This window comes from Mytilus trossulus, chromosome 4 (genome assembly GCF_036588685.1).
Source record: "Mytilus trossulus isolate FHL-02 chromosome 4, PNRI_Mtr1.1.1.hap1, whole genome shotgun sequence".
Classification (NCBI taxonomy): domain Eukaryota; kingdom Metazoa; phylum Mollusca; class Bivalvia; order Mytilida; family Mytilidae; genus Mytilus; species Mytilus trossulus.
In genome coordinates this window covers 87,306,609-87,324,585 of record NC_086376.1, presented here as the reverse complement: position 1 = coordinate 87,324,585, position 17,977 = coordinate 87,306,609, and the positions used below count along the sequence as shown (strand labels likewise).

Genomic DNA, 17,977 nt, shown 5'->3' with positions numbered 1-17,977 from the left:
ATGTCAGAAAAATATAAACTTTTTTTGTGCTTGGCGCAAAACTGGGGAAGGGCTCGGTAGAACCTCGCCCTTCCCCAGTTTCTTAGCCTTATACAAAAAATATGTATGAGACTGTGAAACTGGGATAGGGCAAGATTTTACTGCGCCCTTCCTTTCCCCAGTTTTATTCAGAATACTAAAAAGTTTATATCTTTATGACATTGTTCTAATATTCTTTTTTCCTTACTGTAAAAAAAGATAAAACTAAATTAAAATTGATTTTTAAATCGTAACTGTTATATATTATTAGCATGAATATCAAACTGTTTGTATCCCTTAATGAACCCCTGATTGCGGAGAAAGTATTGCATGATGAAATTGACATTGCATAAAATATAGAAATCAACGACAACGGAAGCCCGCAATGAACGGTGTTTTATCTTTTGCTGACGACAACTTCCAAATCTACTTAGGACCAGGATTTTTTAAGGTAAAAAGTTACGAAATATATCAAAGTAGTTCACATTTCATTTGGTTAGTATGGTGGTGATCACGAAATCAAATAACGTGTTAAAACTTGGGGCATTTTAGTTGGTTCCAACATGTCCGTCTGGGTACAAATCGGACCGTCTAAAAAAGACAACTCAGACAAAGACAAAAGGAACATGTTTACTAAGTTTCAAGTTGATTGGACTTCAACTTCATTAAAAACTACCTCGACCACAAACGTTTACCTGAAGTGGGACAGACAGATGGAGGAGTGCACGCACAGGCCAGAAAACATAATGCCCATAATTGAGGCATAAAAAATGTAAAATAACAACTTTAGAAAATTATGTATCTAGTATATTGCAGCAAAATAGGCTAGAAAGGGCTAAAGAGAAAAACAGTATCAGCGAATACATTGGTTCATAGAAAATTAGACTTTGAAATAAATAAATAAATAAAAGATTAAAGGAAAAATAACGAGTCTGATGAGAAATATCTAAATTGATATTTCCTTTTTATTCCAATTTTGAGTATATATAAAATTATATCGTAAGCATTAAATTTGCCTCAATGTAGTTACTGCCCTGTAATAAAAGGGAGGTATGTGTATCTGACACAATAAAGCTCAAGTTAAATGAAACCCTTTTTCAGACATCTCAAGTATATTTAAATAATATTAATAATTTTATTAAATTAACTTTTCAGAAGTGTTTCCCGACTTTTTTTGGGAAAAAATGAATTTTATGAAGAATCTGTTGCCATCTAATACTTTCGAATAGACCTGCAGAGTAAATTTTCAATGCATTGTAAGTCAGGTTATGTATTTTGAAACGACCACAGAACAAACCATTTATTTTGTGATTATCAAGGCTCCCCCCCCCAGAATATTAAACAGTTGCCTCCTTAGAAGGACACTATATGGACAACTAGCTGGATAAATAATAAAACACACGGACAATAACAGTAAGGGTACGACCGTTTGTTATTCTAAGGATGGGAATGGGGCAGCACGATTTTTTGCGGATTTTTTAAGTCTAAAAAATTGTCGCTAAGCATGCCTATTGATTCCAGCTCCTACCAGGCCACCATATTTATATTCAAAGACCTCCTGCCACCTCCCCCTTTTAACCCCAAAATTTTATTGATTTTCTACACGAGTTTAAATTTATTGATTGTTAGTTGTTTGCTTTTAACGTCAAGCGACTAATATTTCATATATAGTTTAGACAGGACGCGAAATTTAAAGTCATGCACGAAAAATGTATACAATATCATAACAAGTAAGGAGATGTGGTATGACTGCCAATTTGGTAACTATCAACTGGAGATCAATGAAGTAGTTTTATTAATTATAACCAACCGTGCGGCCTTTGACAAAAAATGACAAATACCCATACTGTATATCAGTTTATATAAAAGGCCACGACAAAAAAAATGTGAAACAATTAAGACGAAATAAACTAACGGCCTAAGGGACGACATCAAAAGTTCAATGAACTAGAGGCTCTTAAGAGCCTGTGTTGCGCACCTTGGTTTATGAGTGTATTAAAAAAGGAAAACGATGGATTCATGACAAAATTGTTTTTTTGGTGATTGTGATCTGTTCGTAGATCATACTTTACTCATCATTCTTGCTACTTACAATTTTCTCTATATCTGTAATGAACTTGGCCCTGTAGTTACAGAGGAACACATTTTGTAAAAACTTACCCAAATTTACCAAATTAATGAAAATTGTTAATTGAAAATTGACTATAAAGGGCAATAACTCCTAAAGGGGTCAATTGACCATTTCGGTCATGGTGACTTATATGTAGATCTTAATTTGCTGAACATTAATGCTATTTGCATTTTATCTCTATATATGAAAGCATTCAAGATAATAACCAAAAACGGCTAAATTTCTTTAAAAATTACCAATTGGGGGACAGCAACCAACCAACCAGTTGTACAATTCATATGAAAATTTTAGAGCAGATATATAAAAATATACTTTAATAATGATTTTGGCTCAGTTTGGTTGAATTTGGTCCAGTAGTTTCAGAGGAGAAGATTTTTGTAAACAAATTACGAAAAATTGGTAAAAAAAATGACTATTAAGTGTAATACCATTTCGGTCATGTTGATTTTTTTGTAGATCTTACTTTGGTAAACATAATGGCTGTTTACAGTTGATCTCTATCTATAATAATTTTCAAGATAATAACAGAAAACGGACAAAATTTCCTTAAAATTACCAATTCAGGGACAGTAACCCAACAACCCATTGTCCGATTCATCATGCTTTGGTTTCAGAGTGATAAGCCAAAACATACATTTAACCCCTATGTTCTTTTTTTAGCCATGGAGGCCATCTTGGTTAGTTTGGTTAGTTTGGCGGGTCACCGGACTCAATTTTTAAACTAGATACCACAATGATGGTTGTGGCTAAGTTTGGTTAAATTTGGCCCAGTAGTTTCAGAGGAGAAAATTTGTTTATAAGTTAACGACGACGGACGCTCAAAATTCGGATTTGTGGACATATTTTTCCTGTATTTTTGTATTAAAAGATAAACAGATAAACATAATCTGTTTTATGTTAAATTATTTGTAAATTCTGTTTTATATATAAAATGTTCTTTAAATGTGTGCAATTTGTTGGTTTTTTTTCATCAAATAATCCATATTTTTTTAACGAAAGTTTACTTTTGAACACTATTTTTATTGGTTTTTTTTAACTGAAAAAAGTTTTAAATGTCTGAATATCTATATTATTTCTTTTTATTAAACATAATTTGGTTAATTTATAAACTCTGCACTTTCCCTCTTTTTTGCCAAATTGAGTCCTGTTACCAGGAAATGGTAAACATATGATCTAAGGGTAGAATATTTTTTTGTTAAGCTCATGTGGCTCTATTGAACTAATAAAGTTTAATTCCGCGGTCACACTAGGCAACGATCGCAACACGATCTGTGAAAAAATGCAAATGTTGACGATCGTAGTGCGATCTTGAAGATCACAGTAAGGTCGTATCACGGTCGTGGTGAGGTTTTCAAGTTCGTGATGAGCGTATACAACTTTGAACATGTTCAAAGCAATCGTGGTGGAATCAGGTATTAGTGAGTTCGCACTAAGGTCGTGGTAAGATCGCAAAGGTCGCTGTATCATTATAGCGAGAGCGTAGTAAAAGCGTGATTCTATTCGGAGAGACCAGTACCATAGTGTGGAAACGGAACTGTACGGTTTTCCAATAATTTGGTCATTCGGAAGACTGTCAAAAGGGGCCCCGACATTTGCAAAATAACAAGTTGCTTGATGAAAATTTGATGAACTCTTATGTTTCTAACTTTCTATATATAGCTATGTAACGTTTCTGCTTCAAGTTTTGGTAGCTAAAATATTCTTATAAAGAACCAATAAAATAATAAGAAAGCTATGTGCATCCAAACGTTTTCCTTAGAATGATGGAGCTCCATGTGAAACGATCCAATTTGTCACACAACAGCGATCAAAAATGTATAAAAAAACATCGAAAAATGTCTAAAAAAAACATCGAAAAATCAATGTTTGCTACCTGAATTTCCACATGTACCTTTTCTGATATATAGTCGTACCTGTCTGAAAGTTTTGAAGTCATTGTTCCAGAAGAAATCCAAATATATTCATTTTCTCCATGTCGGATATTTTTATTGACTGTAAAATCGCTTGCAAGTTTACTGTACAATCACTCTGAGCCTTCCTGAACAATATATATGAGAAGAACATAAACCGTGTACTATCTCTTCTGCCACATTCATGATTAGTTTATGTTTTCCATGATACTTCTGTCATATAAATATTTATTAAAACTACTGTAATCCAATGCTGCAACACATGTCTGGAATGAGTTTCTCTTCTTTTTCTGTTACAATTTAATATCAGTTAGTTATTTTGTATTGTTATCAATTTTTTATACCTAAATTACACACTCAAAAGTTGAGTCTGCCTGAGTTTTTCGATTTTTTTTTTATTTTGTGGAATTTCAGGGTGTTCCGTGGTTTGGATCCCGCACCTGATCTGAAATCGTCATTGATAGTATTAAATGATGATCCGATCATTCAACTGATTTTTTTATAGTTGGGTCTTGTGTTGTGATAGGTTTTTTTTTTTTTTTTAGAAATGAGCGCACACAGACTTTTTTATGTACCTGTTTTAAGTCAAAAGCCCGTAGTTCAGTGTTTGTCGTTGGTTCGTGTATGTCATATATGTTTTTCGTAAATTGTTTTATTATGAATTAGGCCGTCAGTTTGTGTATTAATTCTTATTTTTCATGTCGGAACCTGTTATTGCCGACTATGATTGCTTAAATCCATTTATTTTTTTAACTTTGAAAATCCTATCACATCTCCTTATTTTTATATTGAAGATATAAATATGGTTTGATAAAATGTTGTTCTCTTTTTCGTTAATTTGTCGGATTTTATAGTTGGGAATATTGAAAAAATCCCGATATAAAAAAAAATCATGTTGTTTTCTCTGTCTTTCAGATAACAAGGCCTCTCCAATCCTTGATAAAGTTTAATTTTACTGGAGCTTTTTCTTCCAGTAGTTATAGCTTGTAGTAAACAGAAATCTCATTGGAAATTATACCACATCTTCTTATTATAATTTCGTGTTTATTGACCTATATAATACGTGTCTTTTCTTGGATCCATGGTTAGCTACCACCATTTCACATTCGAATTCCTTTATCAAGTTACAATATCCCGATCCTATGATGAAAAATTCTTTGTTTTATTGTTCAAATATGTATTTATTATTTTGTTTACATTGCTGGTCAAAAACATATTAAGTAAAATTCGAAATATGCTAATTACCCTTGCAGAGCATCTAGTCACTTTTTTTTATATAAATATTTATTTTGTACGAGGATTATTTTCATTTTTATTTGAGATTAGATTCTTAACATATTTTGTACTGTCCTTTTCTTTTTGTCTTGTATACTTATCCAGTGGTTGTTTGTTTATGTGTTCAATTTGTTTTTCGTTCATTTTTTGTACATGAATAAGCCGTTAGTTTTCTCGTTTTACATTGTTATTTCGGGGCCTTTTTAGTTTTATAGCTGACTATGCGGTATGGCCTTTGCTCATTGTTAACGGGCGTGCGATGACTTATTGTTAGTAATTTCATTTTGGTCTCTTTTGGAGAGTTGTCTATTTGGCAATCATACCACATCTTCATTTTTTATATCTATTGTAAACATTTTGTTTTTGTCTCTGATATAGTCACCTTAAAAGGGTTCCTTGATAGGATCTTAATTGTTAAAATGACTGGTTTTGTGCTAATTTCCATTTCAAATACCATATATAAATATAATAGGACAGACAATGAATATGGAACGCCATAGCTGTGTCACAGTGGAAAAATGGAAAAAAAATTGATTTTGATACTTTTTGGACATTTTGTTAAAGATTTTGTAAAATCAGTGATTTTGTTATATTTGAAATATTTCACTAGGGATTTTGATATTTTTATTGTGCAAGATTTAAGTCGAGTTTAGAAGATTAAGCTAATATAATTTCATGTTTTAATTTGTTGTTTTTTAAATGGCGACATTTTACTTCAAAATGATCTATTATTCCTGAGACTACTATAACACATGTTATAGTAGTCTCAGATTATTCGTATTTGACAAGCCAAGGCTTTAATCCCATAAATAAGTCTGTATGTTCTATAATTGTTAATTATTATCTACATGTATGTATTAATTTTTCTGTTATCCCTTATTTGAATTTTCTCACTCATTTAGAGAAATATTTGTCAAGTACAAGTAGTTTTGGTTTGTTATATAAACTATGCTAAAAAGGGGGGATTTTCCAATTTTGGGACAATAACTAACACTTTCAAAATAAGTTAAAAGAGCAACGGGCGTATCATGCGCTAAAGCGCAGCACTTTATTATCAGTACTGTTATCATTATGTTGAGTGAAATAAATATTATGTTCTGAAGACTGATCATTATGTTCAGTAAAATAAATATTATGATCAGTTCAAACAACTTTATGATCAGTGGTCAAAATGTTTTATGTTTGGTTCAAAACATATTATAATAGGTGGTTAATCAATTACTTTCAGTGCTTTTTTTTTATTATGTGGTGTTGGTAGACTTCCGAAAATAACCGAAAACATGTATATTTCGGGTTTATTTTCATACTGTCAACATGTCGTCTGCTGTACAACGTGCTCTTGCAGAACTTAATCTGCAAATCTTTCAAATTAAAAAGTTTAAAGATGATAGGATAGAATATGACACTTTTCAGCACCTTATTGATCAAGACTTGATCAGACTAGGTGTTGAAACTATTGGTAATAGAATAAAGTTTAAGATTGAGGGAAGCGATGAGGATGATTCTGTGACTATATGACACAAACATTAGCAACTATAGGTCATCATAATGCCCCCAATAATTAGAAAAAGCACCCGCATAGTCAGCTATAAAAGAGGGAGGAAAGATACCAGAGGGAGTGTCCCCGAAATGCTGTGTGGTAGACAGTGTTATTAATTAATTACTAGCGCCCTTGGGAAAACTTCAAATTTCATAATTAATGTATTTCATTGTTAAATAATTTACATGAAGCTTATATACATTTTTGTAAGTATATGTTTGTTAATTGCATAGCTTTTGCTATTTGAATTCGTTGGTTAAAGACATTTATTTATATTGTAAAGTTTAATATTTGCATCGTCGCAAAATCTTTGGTTACCCTCTTTCTATACATTCAGTGAGAAACTTATATATTTTATAGATCATACAGAGACCAACTTAGGAAATTGACAATTCATGTCTATCCTTTTTTTTATGCGTTTTGTTATTTGATTTAGCCATGTGATTATGGATGTTCCGAATTGAGTTTTCTCTTATACCCCAGTCCCACTAAGCCAATCGCACTACGACCGTGGAAAAAATGCAAATTTTGATGATCGTGTAGGTCGCAGTAAGGTCGTTCCACGGTTGTGGTGAGATCTTCAAGATCGTGAAGAGCATGGCCAACTTTGAACATGTTCAATTCAATCGTGGTGCGGTCGTGGCGAAATTAGGTCGCAAAAGAGCTCACCAACCAGAGAATTAAGTTAATAAACACAAAGCTGTAATAAATTCCAGTAATTTTAAGTTTTGGAAGCTCTTTGGTATTTTATTAGGTACTTTAAATGAAAAGAAAAATTACAAGTAACATATCATATTAGTTTAAACGAATAAACACTAGGGACTATATTCGTGAAAAACGAAGCAAAGAAGAACAGACAATTGTGATCTCGGTCGTATATTGGTATGACGTTGGCGTCGTTGTCGTCGTCGTCGTCCGAAAACATTCAAGGTGTTTTCGCACTTTAACTTAAGTATAAGTAAAAAGAAACCTGTGAAATTTAAACACAAGGTTTATGACCATAAAAGGAAGGTTGTGATTGATTTTGGGAGTTCTGGTCCCAACAGTTTAGGAATTAGGGACAAAAAGGGCCCAAAATAGCATTTAACTTGGTTTTCGCACAAGAACTTTCAGTAAACTGAATTCTATTAAGTTTTAACATAAGGTTTATGACCACAAAAAGAAGGTTGGGATTGATTTTGAGAGTTTTCGTCCCAACAGTTTAGGAATTAGGGGCCAAAAACGGCTCAAAACAAGCATTTTTCTTAGTTTTTGCACAATATCTTTAGTATAAGAAAATAGAAATGTATGAAATTTTCACGCAAGGTTTATGACGACAAAAGGAAGGTTGGGATTGACTTTGGGAGTTTTTGTTTTCGTATAAAGCTGCGCCCTACGGAGCATCTGGTTCTTTTAGTGGCCCAAAAGCGTGGAATTCATTATCCAGTGAAATAAAAAAAATAAAAAAGTATATCTACTTTCAAATACTCTTACAAGTCATTATATTGTTTTAAGTGTCAAATATATGAGTTAAGCCACAATGTATTATACTATAGGTGTTTTTTATACTTTTTTGGATCGTATAATGGTATGATGTCGTTGTCGTCTGCGTCGTCCGAAGCCCAATTGGTTTCCGGACAGTTTCTCTAGTTTAAAAAAATAGATCTTAATGATTTTTTTTCAGAAGGGTCAATACCACAAAAGGAAGGTTGGGATCGATTTTGGGGATGGTTGTCCAACCGTTTTGGAATAAGAAGCCCAAAACAAGGATTTTTCTAGTTTAAGGATAATAACTTGTGTATAAGTATTTCATTTGCTCTGAAATTGTACCACAATGTTTAAAACCACAAGTAGAAGGTTTGGATTCGTTTACGGGGTTATGGGTCAAAAGTTTAGGAATAAAGGGCCAAAAAGGGACCAAAAGCAAGCATTTTTCTAGTTTGAAGACAATAAATTGTGTGTAATTGTATTGACCTCTCTAAAATTGTACCACAATGTTCCACATAACAAAGGGGAGGCTAGGATTAAGTTTTGGAATAATTGCCCAAATATGTAGGAATTAGTGGGGCCAAAAAAGGGCAAAAAAGAAGCATGTTTCTAGTTTCCAAACAAAAAATGTTTAGGTGAATGAATCTCTCTGAAATTTTTATACAAGGTTCCATGCTACAAGGGAAATGATGGGATTGAGTTGAAGGGTTATTGCTTAAAAAGGGGGTTTCAATAAAAAAAAAATTAGGGGGGGTTAAATTTTTTAAGGGATTCCTTTTTTTCAAACTTTTTGAAATTCGAATTTTGAAAAATTTCAAGAAGAAGCCTTCAATTGAACATGTTTAACCCCGCCGTATTTTTGCGCCTATCCCAAGGCAGGAGCCTCTGGGGTTTGTTAGTCTTGTATTATTTTAATTTTAGTTTCTTGTGTACAATTTGGAAATTAGTATGGCGTTCATTATCACTGAACTAGTATATATTTGTTTAGGGGCCAGCTGAAGGACGCGTCCGGGTGCGGGAATTTCTCGCTACATTGAAGACCTGTTGGTGACCTTCTGCTGTTGTTTTTTTATTTGGTCGGGTTGTTGTCTCTTTGACACATTCCCCATTTCCATTCTAAATTTAATTCAATTGCACAGTATTGTACAGTAGATTTGTTAGATCTCTGGCCACATTTTTTTGGTGACAAAAACCTTAATATGACAAAAATTCGATCACAATCCAAATTCAGACAGTATCAAGCTTGAATATTGTGACCAAATTTGCTCCAACCGTTCAGGGTTGGACCACTGCGGTCGTATAAAGATGTGCCCTGCGGAGCACCTTGTTGTTGTCATTATACTTTGTTTATTTAGATCTATTGTTTACATTTGTATATTAGTAAATTATTCATTCATGTAGTTGATATTGTATGTAGAGAGCCTTATTGAAATTTGGTTTAATCCTAATGAGTTTTTATTATTATTATTATTATTATAACTCGCAACTCAACTTTTAAAACTCGCAACAAGACTTTTGTAACTCGCAACTCGACTTTTGTTACTCGCAACTCGACTTTCGTTACTCACAATTCAATACTCGCAACTCGACTTTCTTAACTCGCAACTCGACTTTCTTAACTCGTAACTCGACTTTCTTAACTCGCAACTCGAAACTCGATAAAAAGTGAATCTCTTGCGAATTGTCGAAATGATGTCAGAGGCGGATTAAGGGGGGGGGGGGGGGGGGGTACAGTCCCCCTTTTTGGAAAAAAAAACCTGCTTGCTTATAAAAAGAATCACCGAAGCTTGACTGGAGTGAGGCCCCTCTTAAGCAGTCAGCGGGCCCCCACTTATAAAAATTACTGGATCCGCCACTGGATGTCGCCATCAAAACTGTGCCACTTAATAATTTGTCTCCGGGTATATTGTTATGCAATCTGTAACTTTACTACAATGGTTCTTTTATAGTTGCCATGGTTAGGGTTTAAGGGTTGTTTTGTTTTAATAATTTGATGGGTTTTTTTTGGGGGTGGAGTTGACGAATAGATCTAATCATTTTGATCTGTTGCTACGCAAGTTTATATTTTACTACAGCAAAGCTTCATTTTTAGGCAGTTAAGCTGCCTTATGCGAGCACCCTAGATTTGTGTTCTACCCAATAAATGCTGAAGTATGTGCCATTGTTATTATCTAGCTGGATGCTATGTTATTTATAACTAATTGGACAGGTTTTTTTTATACTTTTAATTCTTGATTACAAAAAATATGATCAGAAAAAACTGAAATGATCGTAGATTTATCAAAAAGTTTTGAAGTTGCACATAGGAAGTAGGGCACATTAGGAATCTTTATGTAGTTTATTATCCCCTGAGATTTTGACTAAGCTGTCAAAGAACAAATGTATGAAATGTTTAATCGCCGAAATCTCTAAAGACAAGCTAGTAGTTTAGATTTCAATGGCAAAAGTCGTAGGAATATTGTTTGTCATCAATACGTAGTCAATTACGTCAGTAATCTTAAAATAAGTTCGACTGATCATGCTGTTGGCGGCAATTTTAAATTATAAGACGAAATTTTTGTATCTTTTCAATTTGGAGGCAGGGGTTCAAATTAGCGGCCTTCCACTTTTGCAGTCGGACATTCGACTTGGTTAAGCTATGCTCGACATTCCCGACTTGAGAGGAAATAAAAAAATAACTTTGCAAACCTTTTTACCAAAGTCGGCTCCTAATAAACGATCTCAAAACTTGTTTTAGCATTACTATGCATGACAGCGATGTTCATTTTGTTCAACCGCTAGCTTTATACAGAAAATCGCCGACAAATAATGTGTAAATTCGAGTAAAATCGTATCTGACAAAAACAACATTGAAAACAAAATGGCTGATATGAGGTACAAATGTAGCACTCCACAGTTAGGTGTGTAGTTTCGCATTTTGGCCCGTGAATTTTTCAAATATGAGAGCTAGTGTGCAATAAAATTCATTTTTGGATAGCTGAGTATTAAAATAGCCTTTGTATTTACATTGTCTTATCGGGGCCTTTTATAGCTGACAATATGCGGTATGGGCTTTGCTCATTGTTGAAGGCCGTACTGTGACCTATAATTATTAATGTTTGTGTCATTTTGGTCTTTTGTGGATAGTTGTCTTATTGGCAATCATACCACATCTTCTTTTTTCTTTTTGTATTGGGTTTATATGAACATCGATATTATGTAATAATAGGCTGTTTTCTGTATGACAGTCCGTATTTGCAGGGCCCTACCATACATTGGTCCGGCAATTATTGCACGAACTTTTTGTGATTGGATTTTACGAAAAAATGAGGCGAGAGTCACCCATATTTTATTTGATCATTAGGAAGATTTATGAAAACAGTTTCTAAAAAGGTATCACGCAACGGCATTGAAATTCTAGTTTGATCCAAATTTAACATGTTAACCCCCCTTTTTGCAATATTTTATGGTTAATAAATGCAGAATGTTGCCATTGATAAACATAAAAGGAATTAATTTTCACTCTTTTAACTTTTGAACATCAAATCTATAAATATACTGATAACATACGTCTGTTCATGTACAACACAAACAGTTAGGTTAATGTATTAGAAATCCAGGAATAGGAGATGATTTATAAACATTTTGCAGTTGTGGCTAATTTTTTACTGTGGAGTGCTGGTGGCACGGTAGTATTTGCTTTCCAGAATTTAGGTTGCTCTTTTGTGTACCCTACTTAGGTAAATGTATCTAAACAGTGTGATTGGACAAAAAATACAGTATCAACTGAACATACTTTCCCAAACTGAGTGATGAATCAGGTGTAGAAAAATATGAAATAATTTTATATACAGATGAAAATGAATTTTTGAGAATTTTTTTAAATTTTGCATTCACTGCACCATAAAAGACCTAAAAGTACTAGTGGCCTTAGGATTTTAAAAATAGCAAAAAAAGTAAACGGTCATGGTTCATATCCAAATTCATTTCTGAATGGTAAAATGAAAATACTTCAGTTGACTGTGAATGTAGAATTTTTTGCAGTGTTAGAAAGTGGTGCAAATTCTAAATCCCTTATGGCCAGGAAATACTACCGTGCCACCTTAAACCTGAGACGAAAATTACAATACCGGATTCGATTCCGGAAGCGGATATCGGTAATTCCGGGTTTTGGCGATCTTTGAAATTTTAAAAAAATCAAACAGATGGCAAAATACATCTTTGCATGGTAAATAAATATAAACACTAGAATTGAAAACCAAAAGATATATGTAAAAGAACGAAAGAAACAGAAAATATTTTGTACTGAAACTCAAAATTACTTTTTGACAAATATTAATGTCAAAATCCAATACAATGTGAGTCTTTGTGACAGCTGGGAACAGTATATCTAACAATGTATATGGTCCTGGTGACAGTATAAATTTTCTTTAACAGTAATGAATGTTGGTAAAGCAAGTTAGATGCTTTTAAAGTGTAAAAATATTACTGCAATTTCAATGGGTATTTTTTTCTCAATTTTGATGGGTCAGTTAAAATAGCAGTAAGTTTCTTATTGTACACATAGAGTGCAACTAGATTATATGATATCTGAATGTAAGCAAATCATATGATATGTATGTGGAGTCCTTTAGGGCACTCTACCCCTCCTGTTTGATAACTTTGAAACTGATGAGATCCCCACCTCTCAACCATATATATATTCATATATGGGACTATATAACTGATCAAATGAAAAATAGGGGGAGTCCCTGCAGTCACCCAATCCCTCCTGTTGTTTGAGAACTTGGAAACAGTCGAGATCCCCACCTTTAAATTAAACCATATATTTTCATGTACTTGTATGGGACAATAGAACTAATCAAATGAAATATAGGGAGAGTCCTACCAATCCTGTTTGATAACTTAGAAACAGATGAGATCTCCACCCCTCAACCATATATATTCAAGTATTGGTCTATATAACAAATCATATGAAATATAGGGGAAGTCACTTGTGTCCCCTACCCCTTCTGTTTGAAAACTTGATAACGGTCGAGATCCAGACCCCTAAACCATATATATTCATGTATGGGACAATATAAAAAATCAAATGAAAAATAGGGGTAGTCCATAGGGTCACCCCACACCCTCTTGTGTGTGTTTTGAGAAACTGTAAAAGAATCAGATATCAACTCCTAAACCATGTTATTCATTCCTGTTTGTCATTTTAAAAAGATTGAATGACATACTAGGTCAATATCATAGGCGTCACATATGCATAACACTTTGTTAGAACTAACACCTGTAATTTTATTCCAAACTTCGACATAATGGACTTGGGGTGAAGGTGGGAGTCATTTACATTTACTATGGACAGGTCAGTCAGACCTCACCATTGACCCCTGTAGTAGTAAACATTTGTCTGATTTGTGTCTCATAACTTTTGGAATGTAGAACACAAACTCAGTTTACTTTCCAGGGAAGCAAGTCCATTCATACTTCTACAAGCTCGTACTAAAGAACTAAAATCAACTTGAACTACTAACAGTCAACTAATACCAACAATTACGACCAACTAGAAGAACTGCAATCATTGCGAATTTGTACCACTGCTGACTCAAGACTCATGACCATGAAAAAAGTATACTTGATATATATGTTGCTATTGAAAACCTTGATAAAATATGAATTATTTGCCTTAATGATTTAATTTAATTCATTAAATGAACATACATGTACAATTATATATGAATGTTTAATGTTTGTTCTTTTAAATCTTTAAAAAAAAATTGAAGCAATATTAATATTGCCACAGTTTTCATAATTATGTTTGCCTTGGTTTTTGGTTAACTGCCTACAGTGCTTTAATACAGCGCTTTGATTACTTTTTTATACGACCGTCAAAATTTTGACGGGACGTATTATGTTATACAAATGTCCGGTGTCCGTCCGTCTGTCCGTTTGTCCGGCGTAAACATGTCGGGCCGTAACTTGAGAACGACTTATCCAAATTTCACAAAACTTATTGTAGTTGTTTCTTGTGATAGTCAAATGATCTGTATACTTTTCGGTCAAAATAAGATTAAAACGTTTTGAGTTACGGCACTTTGTAACTAAAATAGGGGTGTGTTTTTTCACATGTCGCACTGTATATCAAAAACATTTTTTGATTATTGCTTTAAACTTTACACACTTCTTAGTTATATTAATTTTAAGATCTGTATACTTTTTGGTGATGATTCAAAATTTCATTTTTGAGTTATTGAGTATTTTGTAAAAAAGGGGGAGGGGATTTTTACATGTCGCGCCGTATCTCAAAAACGATTTATGATTATTGCTTAAAACTTTACACACTTTTTTGTTATATTAATCTTAAGATCTATATACTTTTTGGTGATGATTTAAAATTTTGTTTTTCAGTTATTTAGTATTTCGTAAAAAAAGGGGGAGGGTATTTTCACATGTCACGCCGTATCTCAAAATCAATTTATGATTATTGCTTTAAACTTTACACACTTCTCTGTTGTATTGATCTGAAGATCTGTATACTTTTTGGTGATGATTTAAAATTTCATTTTTCAGTTATTTAGTATTTTGTAAAAAAGGGGGAGGGTATTTTTACATGCATGTCACGCCGTATCACAAAATCAATTCATGATAATTGCTTAAAACTTTACATACTTCTTTGTAACATTAATCTTAAGATCTGTATACTTTTTGGTTTTGATTCAAAATTTTATTTTAGTGATATTTAGTTTTTTTGGGTTCATATGTCCCTCTGTATCTCAAAAACAATATATGGTTATTGTTTAAAACTTTCTCAAAAAATATTTATGATTATTGCATTAAACTATTTATGATTATTGCATTAAACTATCACACAAGACGACAGGCGTATCATGCGCTCATGGCGCAGCTGTTTATTTTAATTTGTACACAATTTACTTCCTGCATTTTAAGTTGCAGAGAGTTAATTTTCCTCTGGGCATGTTGTGCAAAATAATTTCTTTCAAGTCTTATCAGCCTATAGTAAAGTTTTAAAAAAAATCCATTTAAAAGAATTGGTTGTCATATTTGTTTTAGCCCACTTTGCTATATTCATAAATTTTTATCCGTTATCATTGTCCGTTAACTTATCTAAAATTGTAAAAACTGTTTTCCTCTGCATACTAATGAGCTTAATTATTTTACCAAACTAGGGAACAAGAAATCTTCATAGGGATACATAGATTGAACATTTTCTAAATGGATCCACAGAACTCTGTGTCTCACCTGCAGTTGCTGTTAGTGTAAAAGTGTGATGTTGACTATAAAAGTGAGTATATTTATCAGTAAAATACAGAATTTGAAAAATAATATATGTGCATGTATCATACTCCATCCATGAACTATGGATAATTAAAACAATGTTATAGCAATAACTAAAAAATATTCATAGATCTAATTTTAAGGGTTAACTTATTATAGCTCTTCATCTTTTATATACGATTTGGATTTTAAATATTTTGACCACGAGCATCACTGAAGAGACAAGTTTTGTCGAAATGCGCATCTGGTGCAGAACAAATTCCGTAATAATAACCCTGATTGGTAAGGTTACCGTAGTATTTGATGATTATTTAAGAAAATTGTACCCTGAATTTTATATTTAGATTTCAGCAACAGAATGAAGAATTCCAAGAGTCTAATACGGTTTATTTAACAGGATTTTATCATTGAATCAACATCCTACAAGAATATAACATACAAATAAGTAATTATGTGCAGGGAAGAACATTTAAACAAAACTGTAAGAGACATACAGTGGTGTATTTTTAAAGAGATCGAAAGAACCTGTAATAACTTGCCATGAGTGTATATTTTCCAAACCAGAAGCTCGTTCATAATAATATACAATTTAAATTAAAATTATTGTATGAACATTACAGATAAAGTCTCAAAACAGAAAATTTAGTTTCAAATGAAACATTTAAGTACAAAACATTGAAATAGTCCTTTCCATGTTGTGGGACATGTAGAAAGTTTATGCTTTCACCATTCATGTAGCTCCATATAGAGGAATACCATACCAAAAAAAACCGCATTCGTATCCGACAGCAATCAATCGATAAAAAAACCACCAATTAACATGACATGAGACAAGCAATGAGAAGGTTCCTACCTTGGTACAGGCGTTTGAAAACTACTGAAGAGCTGTCTAAAAAAGGCATTAAAGTTTTATTTTTATTGAGAAAATATATGTCAAATTTTAATTTTGTTCCCACTAATTTGTCATGTAAATTATTTGATACTCTTATAAGACCTATTTTGACATACAACTCTGAGATTTGATTTATGGATAATTTTCAGTCAGCTTATAGAGCATCTAATAGAGCTGCAGTAAATAATACATTTTGTGATACTCTTGCATTAACAGAAAAACATCCCTTTGAGAAGGTTCATTCTAAATTTTGTAAAGCAGTATTAGGACTGAAAAAGACAGCCACTAACATAGGTGCTAGATCAGAATTAGGTAGATTTACTTTGGACTCCTATATAAAAACTCAAACACTCATGTTTTTTTATAGAATAAATTGTAATGATATTAATCCCCTGGTTAAAGAATCTCTACAAACAAACATAAATTTACATTCAGAAGGAATTTATTCTTGGTACTCATTTGCAGATAAAAAATTTAAAGAAATGAAAATAAATCCAGAAAATTACTCTAATAATAATGTACCTTTTAAACAATCAAAAAACATGTTAAAATGTAATATAAAAAAGTGTGTTTCAGAGGAATATGAAAAAAATACTTTAATTAAACTTTCAAAAATGGATTCCTCATCCAAACTTTGTCTTTATGGGAAATTAAAAAATAATTGTCAGTCTGAGGAATATTTAAATTGCAATAATTTTATACATAGGCAGTTACTCTCAAAATTTAGACTAAGTGATCATTCCCTAGGCATTGAATTAGGAAGGTACAGAAACATTCCAAGAGCACAAAGATTATGTAAAAAATGTGAAGTCTTAGATGACGAATATCATTTCTTTTTGTATTGTGACATTAACATATCTTTGCGTTTTAATCTTTTTGTTTATCTAAAAGACTATGTACCATTATTTCAACATCTTGATGCATTCAATAAACTTAAAACACATTCTAAACCCCATCCCTGAACTTGTTTGTCATATTGGAGTCTTCATTAAACAGTCTTTAGAACTGAGGGAGTCAGACCCGTGTCAGGCAAGGTTATGATGGTGTTTTTTACATACATTTATAATTGAACTCTAATGATCTCTAATGTTCTATTTTTCCATATATTGTATTGTATTATTTTGTATTCCATTGTATTACATTGTATTTCATTTTATTGCATTGTATAGTATAAAATTATTGTTTCATTGTATTGCTTGACCCTCATGGGTGTAATTTTGCAATAAAGATATTATGATAAATAAATTATTTTTCGAATATTAAGTTGATAAATGGATTAGAAAAAAATCTTCCGTTCTGTCTTTTGCAAGTAAGACCCTTTTCCCTGAGTAATTTGTTTCAAAGTTGATCAACAAATACAACTAAAATCCAGGATGCGAGACATTGATGTACATGACTTTGCTTGTCTTCTTTCTTTATTGTCGTGCATGTGACATGCGAAAGATACAGATAACAATCCTACGGCGTTAGCTATT

General features: G+C 32.5%; 1 long non-coding RNA gene across 1 annotated transcript; it reads left to right on the top strand.

Annotated features, from left to right (window-relative positions):
• Nucleotides 1-342: 342 nt before the first annotated feature.
• LOC134714262 (uncharacterized) lies at nucleotides 343-17,400 on the top strand. The gene is made up of 3 exons (XR_010106528.1): nucleotides 343-469; nucleotides 15,502-15,617; nucleotides 15,962-17,400. It is a non-coding gene; the product is annotated as an uncharacterized LOC134714262 (long non-coding RNA).
• Nucleotides 17,401-17,977: the final 577 nt, after the last annotated feature.